General features: G+C 33.3%; 1 protein-coding gene across 5 annotated transcripts in view; it reads left to right on the forward strand.

The window, feature by feature from the left end:
• SYT1 (synaptotagmin 1) overlaps positions 1 to 14232 on the forward strand; it is a 724221-nt gene that overhangs the window by 233560 nt on the left and 476429 nt on the right. For all 5 annotated transcript variants that reach the window (XM_078146393.1, XM_078146407.1, XM_020993508.2 and 2 more), the window contains one exon: positions 5181 to 5243. The gene's annotated coding sequence lies outside the window, so the exon portion shown is untranslated. The remainder of the gene's footprint in view (positions 1 to 5180; positions 5244 to 14232) is intronic.

Consider the following 14232-nt stretch of genomic DNA (forward strand, 5'->3'; position numbering starts at 1 on the left):
AACCTGAATTCAAATCTTGTTTTGGATGCTAACTAGCAGATATGTATGTGACCTTGGGCAAACCACTTAACCTCTTTTATCCTCTGTTTCTTCATTTGTAGAATGGGAATAATCACAACACCTAACTTGCAGGATTGTATGAGGACTGAATTAGATTGTATTTAGATAGATAGATAGATAGATAGATAGATAGATAGATAGATAGATAGATAGATAGATATAGATATAGCACTTTGCAAACCTTAAAGGATTATATAATTGTAGTTATTATTATTATTATTATCATTATCATTATTATTATTTACAAATCGTGCGAAATAAGTACAGGATAACCTTAGTGGGGAGGCACTGGCAGCTGAGGGGAACAGGAAATGGTTCTTTAACTAAGGCTTCAAGGAAACAAGGTATTCCAAGAGATGAAGTGAAGAGGGAGAGCATTCCCAGGAATGAGGAACAGCCATTTCAAAGACAAAGACATAACAGATGAGAGAAACACCAACAAGTCCAGGTTGGCTAAATTAAAGCATACCAGGCTTATTAATTTTATATGGATGCCCAGATACTGAGTAGTAGGGCTGTTACTTTTTTAAATAAATGACATGTCAGCATTTCATAGGAAATGCAGTGATGATGATATACACACACATACATACACAGGGTGTGTGTGTGTGTGTGTGTGTGTGTGTGTGTGTGTGTGTGTGTGTGTGGTGGCTAATTGACCTAGATAATTCTAAGAAGCAGTCTAGTATATAGTTTTTTTTAATAGCATCACAATTTCTAGTTGACTTTATTAGGAAACTTGACTTTCAAGAAATATTGATATGAAGTCAAGTCTTGCAAGCCATATCATGGAACAGATAATATCAAAATGAAGCTTTGGAAATAAAGCTTTCATTTTGATGGCATTCTACCAAACACATGTATGAGATGGTAACTAAGACTGTTGGTGCTTAAACATTTTAGGGCACCTAGTGAAAGCAATATCAAAGCTTTGTCTGAATTCTAAAAGCATTGTGGTGTGCCAATTATCAGCATCTTATTAAAGATTAGTATTTGTAATTTCTTTTCTTTCCTTTTTTTTTTTTTTGGCAAGGCAATGTTAAGTGACTTGGCCAGAGTCACATAGTTAGTGAGTGTTATGTGTCTGAGGCTGGATTTGAACTCAGGTCCTCCTGATTTCAGGGATGGTGCTCTATCCACTGTGCCACCTAGCTGCCCCTGTAATTTCTTTAAACATTTTTATTCTATCTTTGCATCTCTCTGTCTACCTAGAAAGAATCTAAGAACAATTACTTATTCAGTTCTATATGTTGTATACGTGCATATATATATATATATGTATATATATATACGCGCGTGTGTGTGTGTGTGTATATATATATATATATACACATTATAGTTGCATAACAAATGATGAATCCAATATGTCTATTATATACATATATATTAGAATATGTGCATGATATTATTATTATATTTACAATGAGTTGATGCCATGTCAAACCAAATCAGAAATTCTTGACATCTTTACTACATTAGAACTTCCAATATTGACGGTTGGGGAGGACTTTGCTTTTACTGCTTTAAATGATGGCTTCGACTTGGTATTTTAAGATTCCAAATCTTAAATAACTAATGCTGAAGTGAAGGAACAAGAATTTATGGTCCCCAACTACCCCTCACACAGTGAACAGATACATTGACTGTCACAAAGGCCTCTTATGTTACATTTCAGTGAGATGACTCCATTCCTAGTGTTGGTGTCGACTTAGAACCAAATGCCTGAAAAACTATTAAGGTTATCCTTACAGCACAAAGAATTGTCCTTCCCCTTTAAATGTCACATCAGACCTATATGAGAGTGCAACAGGTGATATGGAATAGTTTATCCTAATTATTTTAACTCAAAGTCAACCTTTCAGCTGAAAGACGTGTTTGTTTAGGTTATTTCCCCCCTTTCCCTCAAACAGTCTTGTTTATTTAAGGTCAAAATGAGCATTTTCTTATCCCAGTTTGAAAGATAATAGCAACTGTTATTCTGTGTTTGGGAGTCATGGTTGAGAGAAAGAGGGAAATCACATTCTGGAGAATTTCCATAGGAGTTGAAGCTAGTGACACTTCAGAGATCTCATTACTCGTTTGGTAATGATGGCTGCAACTAACTCTTTTTATGCCTGGAGTAAATACAAAGCTCCCTCAAGGAGCTGCTCACCTGGGGTAGAGGTAGGGTATACCATCTGTTAGCTTCCTATTTGAACTAATTATTTTTGCTGCCTGGGGGCTAAGCTCAGTTATTTCTAAGCTACAGAAGGACAGCAGACACTATCAATGTCCACTAAATGCTGTTGCCCTGGAACAAAGTTCTGATTACCCTTCCTTGTTTACAACTCTGGTGGCCTGGGTAATAAAATAAAAATTTTTCCAAGGGGTGATCAAAATTCCTTTTTCTTTTTTGGTCTTTTCCCATATGTTCTCATTATCAAACTATTCTATGCTGGGGAAAAACGGTAATCATCATTTGAAACTTCTTAGTTCACTATATACATACTTCTACCCATCTAGTTACTGTTCCATTGGTTTGCCTCTACCTGGAAATGTCTTTCCCATCTTCTTTCTTTTAGTTCATTTTAATAGTTTACTTCCTATCACTCTTCCAAATAAGCACCTGCCTTCCCTTGCACATTTGGAAAATAAACTACGAAAAAAAGATGATTATTACATTTTAAAGAAATACAAATTGATTAACCCAGTCACCTGAGCTTACAAACTCAATGTCAGAGGATCATTGAGTTAAATTTAGAAGGTCCCTTAGCAGGTAGATACTTAGTCTAACTACCTCATTTTAGAGTGAAGAAAATGGAGATCTAGAGAGATAAAGTGATTTGCTTCACAAGTAGTAAGTTGTAGAATTTGGATTTGAACTCAGATCACGTTACTCCAAGTTCAGCACTCTTTGTACTCGCTCCTCATTTTTTTTAACTTTTCTAATTCCCCTAGCTGCCACATCCAATGTTTCTAAGGTAACTCCATGATGTCCTTCACAGAAGTTCCTCCACCTCGGTCCTCACCACCACCTAGTTGAGGTATATGCTTGAAAACTTCCAAAAAGTAGACTTCACCATCTCTGAGTCTATTCCACTTTGGGATAATTTTTAGGATTTTTTTTCCTCTTTAGATCAATTCTGATACTCCCTGTCTGCAAATTCCACCAGTTACTCCATTTCTGTTCCCTAGAATCAAGTAGAACAAGTAGAATATGCCTTCTATATGGCCCTCCTTCAAAATCAAAGACTATTTTCTCATCTTTTCTGAGACTTCTTTTCTCACGTTAAATATGTCTGGCACCTTGTATGGTGTATACTTCATTCCTCTAACCTTCTGATAACCATCCTCTAGAGGCATCCCAGTCAACCAGTATCGGTGCTAAAATTCAGCAAAAAAAGAAGTGAACATTCCACTGCCGATGTTATCTGACCAGGATTATATACCACAAAACTAGCTCCTCCCTGGTACTCCTTTCTAGAACTTCTATTTTAAGGAAAGTGCCCAGGCCAGGCAGGTTCACTCCTTACTTCTCTACCTCCACTCCTGACTATCTAAATTGCTTTCTCCATCATTATGCAGCCGCCTTCACACCCTGGAAGATTATTCTGCCCTTTCTTCTGATGGGTGAGTTTTTCTTGGAAATGCTATTTTAAGAAAAGTGCCCAGATTAGCCATGTTCAGTCCTTCATTCCTCTTTGCACTCATCTCCTGGCTTTCTTTCTCCAGACAGTTATGTCCCTCCTCTTCCTCCTTTTCAGCTTTCTTTATCAATTGTCTTCTATTAGAATGTAAGTGACTTGAGGGCAAGGGTTTTCTTTCTTTTTGACTGGATTTGACTTCCAATGCTCACTTCATCCTTTGTAAAGGATTGAATGCTTGTTGATTGGACTTCATTTGTTCAGATTATGTCTACTAATGAAGCTGAACATTGTATTAGCTTTTTTGGGTACTACATGGCTCATGTAGAGCTTGTAAACGCACTCAGACTAAAGTCTGCTTTTTACATGGCATGTTTTCACATGCTGCCTCTCCTAGCCTATGCCTGTATTGCTTGTTTTCTGAAATCAAAATTTGCATGCACCTTTTTATATTTTATGCTTTTCTTTAAGCTACATCCAAAGACCACCGCTTTAAAGAACCATTCTCTGATCTCTATAGCTTTAAACAATTTGTCATTCTTTAGATCTATTACATTATTTTGTGCCTATGCTAAATATTATGCTTACTTATTATTATACCTAGTTGTATATTTGTGTCTTAATAGTGTTTTATATATGAGTTTATTATTAATTGTGTATATTAGTTTTATTATGTTTATGTTAGTGTTTTATATGAGAATGTTTCATAATTTTTTTTAAATGAATGCGTAAAGACTTCTGAAAATTCAGTGTGTGTGCTTTGTCCCTCACCCACAGAACAATGTGTAGATAGACTGGATTGAAGGAATGGAAAGGTTTTGCCACATTAATTATTAAACAGTTTTTTAAAGGCAGTGTCTTGTAGGTTTACTTTTTCTGTCTGTGTCTGAGTAGTCATTTTAGATTCTTTTATTGAAAAGTCTAAATGTAGCTTTAAAAGGAAATCTCCCTACTTCAGAATTTCTCCAGAGAATTAAGGTGTGTTCAAAATGCCCAACTGGGAGAATTCACTTGCTTTGGGAAATGTACAAATGATCACATATTTAGATATTTACCAGTCAAGTAAAAAAAAAAAACAAATTTCAAAGATGCAGAGTAGGTTAATTTATGCAACTCAGTTATTGTGCCCCATAATAGCATATTCCACCTCATATTAACTAATACTTTTCTAATACCTTCCTTCAAATGCCATTATAATTACTCTGTAGATAACACTTAGTAATTGATCAAACATTTACTAAATTTAAAATAAGAAATTTATATACATATATATTTGGTGATATATTAATATATACATATATCCTTATATGTATGTGCATATAAATATATATTTCCCACTTATAATATTCCCCTGGGGATGGGGGAAAGAATGCTGCCCTGTAGCTAAAGATATACTTTTTAATAAAAAACAAGTTATCCAAGGAAAAGACATCTTGAAATTATTGTAAAAATGTGTTTTCTTCAACTAACATTTTTAAATGCTATTTTTCTTTTTAGTAAAGTGCAACACTGAAGAAAGAAGATAAAGAATAAAAGATCACGGACTTTGTAAAGTGAACAGTAAGTTCTTTAATAGAAAATTAATGGCTGTATCACTGCCATAAAGTTCATCTGTCGTACACACACTTCTGTTAGATACATGCACTCCCCTTCCCTTTACCAAGATGAGAAATTGATATCGTAAGCAATCACAGCCTTCTCTTAAAACTCAATTTCATTTTACTGGAGTGGATTGTGAATCATTTATCCCATAATCCTCTTAGATCAGAAGGCAAGATAATCCTTGTGATATATCTTTATGGCACTGCATACAGAAAACTTTAATAAATTCAGAATTCTCTTTTAAAAAAAAACAAAGTTCATTATTTTGAATGTTAGAAATTCTGGTAGAAAAAAAGCTATTAAATTTGGTCATTTTGATCTTAGTGAAAATGATTTGGTTTTTTTCCCATTCTGTATTATAAAATGCATTTAGTATAAGCTGAATTTATGAGTTTTCTTATCTCTTTATAGTCATTAAATCAGAATGAAAAAGTGATTGAGTTAACTACGTATAAAATATATATATATAGATATATATCTATATATCTATATATATATATGCATATCAACCCTGCATCTGTTGCTTGATTAGTCCTTGATTTCTGCTACTCTTTAATTAAATTTACATGTTCACTATTCAATAGTTATCTATGAAATCTGGTGGCAAGCATCTTTCATAATTTCTTATTTATTAATCATTTAGTAGATATAATTTACATCTTTTTGGTTGAATCATAAAGAATACATAGGTTCAGGCAACTGCATTCTGAAGATGTATCTGTAATAAGTAAAATGGCAGATGGCAATGCAAATTCCACAACGATGAGTCTTATTGAATCATTTTTCATACCTTTAGTAATTTAAAATTCTGTCATGAATCTACAAATGAAATTCTTGAGTAATTGTGGCTAATATTTTTTAAACAGAAAGAATGTGGTATTGTGGACAGGACCATCACAGTAGGATACATTGAAATTTTAAGATGAGGTTAAGGAACTAAATTCAAAGGAAGGTCTGTAAGAATGATACAAAGAAAACTGCATGTCTTTTTGTGGACCCCTATCAAATTGGGATCACAAAATGAAATTTCTTTATCCTAGCAAACCTCTATTCACAGAACCAACATGAATCCATAACTTATTATAAATGAATATATGATTGACAGCAGCTTATTCATTGAATGGTGGATCAATCCTTTTCTTTGTTGTTGCAAATGACTATTTCTTTTCAATGCTTTCCATTTAGCCCAGAGGTAAAAGGAAAGAGGCAGGGTTGAAGAACTTTTCTCTGTTTATCTATCTGAAATAATGTACGTATCGACATTAAGAGCTCTCTAGTTTAGCTGCCTATTAGAATCCACAAATAAGGCTTAATCTTTCTACTTTTTTTATCTTCTCATTTTTTTTGACCCCACTCCATTTAATAGATGAGAGTTTAAGGAACTGTCTAAAATACAGTTGCTGAACTCATTTTAAATTATAGAACTAGAAAACCCAAAATGTAAACTTTGCATATCCCAACTATACTTTGAAGAGAAAAAAAATCTCAGACTGTGGACAAGTGTCTGGGTTTTTTAAAAGATCTGATTGAGAAGATTTTGGCCTTCTCCATGCAATGTATGGTACTCATAGTTCAGAAAATTAAGAAGTTTTTTTATACAGATTCCACATTTCTATTTATGGAAAAAATATGATTTTTTTAGCATGTCAAAAAAGTCTTGATTGGATTGGATTGTGAAGTCTGATTAAGTAAAGGTCCTCTTTCTATTCTAGTTATTTCAGTCATCTTACTGTTGTGAGTGAATCAAATCTTAGTGTTAATTTGCTGATCCCCTATTATGTCCTTGCCATCACAAGTGAGCCATATAAACTTGACTTTTGTTGAGCTGATTAATTTCTTAGGAATCGTTTCAGGTATATTAGTATGACCACAAGCATAAGTTGCTTTTTAATGGGCAAATAGGTTGAATATTATTACAAAAAGTTTATGACAGGGCTATATAATGGTTTTCTTAACCCTTACAAATTTCTCTATCTGTTGCATTGCTATGTCACCATTTTTGTAAAGGTCCTTCTAGGTCAGTGTTCTCATCATTAGAGTTGGCCATTGGCTTTCCATCCCTGGTCTTATAGTGGAATACTATTCAGTCCTGACCTAGAGGTTCTTTGATATCAAAACCATAAACATTGATTGAGTGCTTATAATGTTTAAGACACTGTGTTGTTTACTGGGAATATGAAGGCAAAAGCCAGTCCCTGCCCTCAAGGAGTTTACATTTTAACCAGGGAGATAACATATAAACAACTATGTATGTGTAAGATATACACAGGATAAACTGGATATAAGTCAACAGTTTTCAAAGAGTCAGATCCAAAATCTGTTCCAAAATCACAGATTTGTTGAGCATCTTAGTCATTCAAGCAATGAGATGAGCAGGCAATGTGGTACAGTGTAAAGTATGTTGAATTTAAAGTCCAAGGTCCTGCCTTTTCCACTCAGTGCCAGTGAGATGATAGGCAAATCACTTACCTAGTATAGGTCTAGGTTTCCTCACTTGTAAAATGAGAGGGTTGCACCAGATATTTTCTGAGGGTGTCACCAATCTCATTCCATAATCCTAAGATATGTGACATCTTCTAGCTCTGAATCTATGATTCTGTAACTTTGTGATATTATTTAGAATAAGCCCAGAAAAGATGGTGTTTATAAGGTTAAAGGCAAGATCAGCACCTTTCTTCTCATGCATATTTTGTGAGTTATGGAATTGTCTCTATTAACTTTTTAATGATCAATTTCTGTTTAACCAGTACATGCACATAAATAGCATGAAAGGCTCTTGTGCTGTCATTATCTTCAAGTTCTCATGATTATCACATGCTGTTTCTTCCTGAAGTTTTTCTTCTAAAATAATTAGAAAGATTTGTGCTCTATATTAAGTTGGAATTATTGGAGTCTAACATGTAGTTAAAAATGTGCCTCTGTTTCCAAAGATGACATGAAATAGAGACTAGAATATAAAAAGTGACATGAGGTAAGAGGCCAGATAATATAGTGAATGATTTCTCTGTCCTTATCTATGGAATTCATGTCTGGGTTGTGAAGCATGAATTATGGATAAGTTGCAATTTATATTTGGATTTTAACCTTAAAATGGATAGACTTTCTTTCTTTGGAAGAGTAAAATGGAACCCATTGTAATTTTAACTTGAAGTCAAAGTTTTAGGTAGAATTTTGTTAATTGATCAAAATGTGTTAGAATTTAACAAATTGCCTTTTTCTAATTGAAGAAAAAAAAAGTTCTTTCATAAAATATCAATGTAGTGTTACTAACTGCATTTTATAGCATTTTAATTTGCAAGATGATTTCTATAAATCATCCCATTTGATCTTCATAACAATCCCATGAGAGTTAGTAGCAGTATAGCTATCATTACTCTCACTTTGCACGTGTGGAAAATGAGGCTGAGAGAGAATGAATAATTTAGCCAGAGTCACACTACCTTGTAAAACAGTTTTTGAGCCCAGGTTTTTCTGAATCCCGATGAAGCACTCTGTGCATGATGCTAAATTGATTCCAAAGAGTTATTTTGCACATATTCTTAATGAAAGCCACATCCCTAAAGAAAATATTTGAAAAGCATATATTAAAAGTAGGACTTGTTTCTTTTTGAAAACACGGAGTTATTTGGCCTTTATCTTAACTTGATAAAAGTATCTTAATCCCAAAGTGGGTTTTTTACTAAGGAAATCTTTATGCTCTTTTAAAAGAGTTTTTATGAGGACCAAATGAAATCACACGTAAAGAAAGCTATTTCCAAACCTTATAACACTACATAAATGCCAGCTATTATTATTACCTAAAATGTCCCTTGAAAATGTCTTTATGCCTTTTCATTAGGCAGTATTCCATTTTTTGAAAGTAACAAATCACCATCACCAAAAATAATTTGCTAAGGCACATATTTTTGAATAATGTAGCTCAACTATCAAATAAACACACACACACACACACAGCTGATTGTCTATCTCACAGAATCTAGAATCTGGAAAGAATCTTAGAGAATGTTCAGTCTAAGTCTTCCATTTTGAAGATAAAACTTAAGACCAGAAAAGTTAAATGAAGCAGCTAACATCCCACAGCTAATTAGTGACAGAGTGAAGAGTAGAATCCCCACATTTTCTGGGATTTTTCCAATATAACTATGCTGTATCACTAATTAAAAGGGTTGCCTTGTTTAAGCAGAGATATAGTCTTAGATCTATCCACCCAAGAACCTCTGTAGTCTACAGGTTCTTTCACCACTATAAAATAGATCATATTTGCCACTCATTCTTCTAGTCTACACTTCAGTATATCAGTGGGGTCTTCACGGCTAGGCCTATAGCTCAGTTAATTAAGGAATGATGCTAATGAGGCCAATATCATTACTTTGATATCTGTGTTGGCCATCATCTTTACATAGGCTCACACACATGTGCATGTACAATTTATATTCCTTGGCCATACGTTTAACACCTAAGTATAGTCTACAATCATATAGACATGTGAATTAAATTTCAGTGGGAACTAGGTTAGAAAAAAAAGATGTTGCCAGTTTAATGATTACCTAGTCAAGAATGCCATTTCTTATCAGGTATCATATAAAATTTTGTGTCATAGAAATACAAAATATTTGTTATGCTTTATTGTGTATTGTGCTTTATAATCATTTGTGTCTGCATCTTTACTCTTTCCTAGATGGTAAAAATTTCATAATATCTAAGTTCAAGTTTGCATCTAAATTGTCTAAAGCCGGTTTCTTTCTATAGGCAAGTGTTTGCATCATGACAGTTCATTGTATTTTGATGGGAAAGAAGAGCAAATAATATATGAATTATTTAGATCTCAATCCTGGAAGACTTGCCTTATAAAATCTTTGCATTAGGTTCTATGATTGTTCCATAAATGATATTATGCAGTTCTTTGGAGACCACACAAACAAATTCAGCCTTACCTTTATTTACATAGTGCTTAGATGAACCAATAACATATCTTAACTTTGTAAGACTTCTCTCCAACCCACCTCCACATACACACACCTAGAGCAGTGCTCTGCATTTGTTAGCTGTTTAATAATGTTTGTTGAAGAGGCAGCTAGATGGTGCAGTGTGTAGAGCACTGGCCCTGGATTCAGGAGGACCTGAGTTCAAATCCGGCCTCAGACACATAACACTTACTAGCTGTGTGACCCTGGGCAAGTCACTTAACCCCATTGTCCAGCCAAAAAAAAAATTTGTTGAATGAATGAAAACTTATTCAAAATACCCATGCTATCAGGCATTAGTTAGAAGCATATTATTTCTAGAAATGAACTGAACATAGTTTTCTCCATATGAAGGATGGAATTTTTAAATTAATTATTAAATTGTTTAATTAAAGTGAATACTTTTCAAACATGTCCCTAGAAATTATAGCTTCGATTGATGGATGGGACTACTTTTTTTTTAACACTACCCATCAACTCTAGGTTCAACTTTGCTTATTTGTCCTTCCTATGCCCAATTAAAATCCTGTAGGAAAATGTAATCACTTGTGACAGTTGATTGAAAGTAGAGTTCAAACAGACATAGATACTAACAATAAATATAGAAAGATGTCTAATGAAAGGGAAAATTTATTTTCAATCGCTAAAGTAAAAGTTCACAGCATTTACTTCTTAACTTTTATTCTTTAAAATATATTGTTATTCCTGGCATATCATGTAGCTTTTCCCTAATTAAGTCTTTCTAGCATGACTTTGGAATTTACAAAATTAGAATTTATGCTACTAATAGCAGGTAAAAAAAAACTGTGGTATTTACAAAAGAGCAACTCCTTTTTATAGTACTCATTCTGTTAACAGCCATTAGAAGCCACACAATGCATTTTGTATGGGATTGTTCATGTTTTTTTACAAAATAAAGTGATAGAATGGAAAGAGAAGATGAGTTTTGGGGTTGGAGGGATTAGATTCAAATGCTGCCTCTTTTGTTTATTAACCTTATGAACTTGGACAAATCACTTCATTTCTCTGGCTCTCAGTTCCCTAGTCTGAAAAAGTAGGAGTGGGGAGTTGAAGGTTGGACTAGATTGCCTCTGAGATCACTTATGGTCCTATGTGTTTTTTAGAGAATATTAGCCGAGACTGTTCTTGCCACTTTCCTCTCACCCCCAGAATTAATGGATGATTAAAAAAAAAATCTGTGCAATGTTATATAAAATCAGCTCTTGTCTAGATCAGTAAAAAAATCTTTTGGAACTAGGATTAGCATATTGAAAACAATTTTTTGAGTGGTTTTAGTCATTATTTCAAACAGAATTGAATTCAAATATGAATCATTAGCCTAGAAGTTCCCAGGACATTACATATTCTTTAATTTTAATTCTCAAAGAAAAAAGTCATATTTCTGAAATGTACATTTAAATTATCAGTAGATTTTTTTTCAGCTTTTAGAAAAATGACATTGTTTTACAGCCTTGTTAGATGAAATGTAAAAGTTTTAGAAAGAAGTAAAGTGCTATGTGAGTTTAAGATTAGTTTTGATGTGTATGTTGAGCTAAAATTGAATGATCCTATATTTTCCCCATTGATTTTTGAGTCAGTAAATGTCCTCCCAAATAGTACCTAGATATATTCTCATATACCCTATTAGAAGGAGTTGAGTAGCCAAAATAAACAGGCCTTCTGTCAACCCTTCTGGCTTTACAAGTACGCAAAATAACTGGCTGTCTATTTGTGTGACTTGAGGAGGGTATACCTTCTCTGGAATTTTATCTATTAATGGTTCTGTAATTTGAAGGAAAGAACATTGGCCTTAGAGGAAAGAGACCTGGATGTCTGCCATTGGACAAGTGACTTAGCCTCTTTGTCCAAACTTTGTCATCTTAGGTATCTTCTAGCAAGCCTGACCTTCTATGATTCTAAAGTCACTAATTCATTAAATAATAAAAATGCCAGGAATAACAACATATTTTAAAGAATAAAAATTAATAAGTAAATACCATGAACTTTGCCTTTAGAATTGAAAATAAATTTTCCCTTTCATTAGACAACTTTCTATATTTAGGCTTAGTTATGTCTCCAAAAGACTTCAATAACTGCCTTGTGCTTCTTTGACTTTTTATCATCCAGTGCATCCCTTGAAGTAAAAAGCAGATTTGTACATTATATTGTAAAATGAAGTTGCTTTTCTTTATATCTTGTTTATGAAATTCAATCAATAAAATTATACTTCCACATCAAAAAAAAATCTTGTATAGCCGTTGCTGGCGTTTATATAATCCCTTCTCCCCTCCAATTGACCTGTTCCTGTACTTTGATGTTTTCCACATCTTTTCTCTCTCATTCTAAGGCCTTGCTTAATTAATTAATTATTCTCTATATATTAACTTCATAGCCACTATTGAGCTTCTTTCCTTTGGTAAGATAATTTTTGGAGACATGAAGATATATTTTATAAAAAAGATATCCATAACAGGACACTAACACAAGGCTGAGGATAACTATCTTATAGCATGCCTTTATTCCATTTTTTAGGAGAATATTATTTGACCAAGGGATTATCCAATCCAGTTCAACAAGCCTTTATTTACAATTTCCTGTGAGGAAGTCTCTGTGCTACAATCTAGCAATAAAGACCAAAAAGAAGAAAAAAATCATCTCCTCCCCTCAAATGGCTTACAATTTTCTGGGGAGAAGGGTAGACTAGAGCCTACTTCAAATGGCTCATAGTGCCAATGATTAAATTTTTACCATGAGCATTTATATCTCAGAAATTGACAAAAGCTGTAAATCAAGGCTTTATTTTTTGGTTTGTTAATTTGAGGGCTCAAGTAAGAAAGTAAGGGAAAAATGTTAATAATGCAAATTAAACTTAAATGTGTGTCATGTGTGCCTTTTTTTTCTGAAGAACCATCTATTAAACATTTACCAGCACATCCTTGGAAAGAAATAACATGTGCACATATACATGTGATAAAGAAAAATTCACACTATGGGTTTGGAGAGAGAAGCTCTATATTTTCTTCATGGTAACTTATGTTGCAATGGGGAAGTAAAGTAATTCTTGATGAGTGTCTAAAAGGTCTAAAAATGTTTTATTCTTTTGCTTAGAATTTAACCATCTAAACAAGTTACTAAATATTAATATTTATATCTGTAGTAACTAATTATGAAAAGACATATAATTGATATTAGTTTGATTACAGAAATTTTTTTTGTATTAAACTTTAGTGTATATTCCTCAATAATTCCTTGACTACTTTTTTTTGCAATTTCAATAACTTTGACATTGCTTTTTAAGAGGCATCTGTCCATTTGTACATAAAAACAACTTCAGAAAGGAAAAGAAAAAACCTTTAGCACAAAATCTTTGGGCAGTTATATAGTTCTGACTGTATTGATTGGAGAACTGCTCCATCTCCACCACCACCCCCATACACACACCAAAACAAAACAAAAAAACAAAAAACAAAAAAAAACCCAAATAGGAATTTATAGTAAAGATCAGTGATCTTTACAGTATTGCTAGAAATAATTTTTTACAATTTGCTTATTTATCTTCAGTAACAAAGTCTCACTAAAGTGTTTGACCACAACTACTTCAAAGACATTCTTATTATTATTTAGGACTATAATCTATGGACTAGACTAGATTTAATCTTGAATTTCCTTGCTGTATATGTCAGTTTGCTTATTCCTCTTCAGCTTACAATGGATCACTTAATGTTCACAATAATTTCTTCAAATTTCTTTCCATGCTAATTATGTATTGAATGCTCTAGGTCTGCAGAAACCTTTGGCAATACATTTCTGTTAAAAAGAAATTCTAAGGGCAGCTAGATGGCTTAATGGTTAGATACTTGAAGTCAGAAAGATCTGAGTTCAAATCCTTCCTGGAACACTTAATAATTCTGAAACCCTGAGCAAGTCACTTAACCTTTCTGGGCTCCAGTCTGCATGTGTAAAATGGAGATAATAATATTGGC

Source organism: Phascolarctos cinereus, unplaced genomic scaffold (assembly GCF_003287225.1).
Source record: "Phascolarctos cinereus isolate Bilbo 61053 unplaced genomic scaffold, phaCin_HiC Scaffold_1;HRSCAF=81, whole genome shotgun sequence".
NCBI classification, from domain to species: Eukaryota; Metazoa; Chordata; class Mammalia; order Diprotodontia; family Phascolarctidae; genus Phascolarctos; species Phascolarctos cinereus.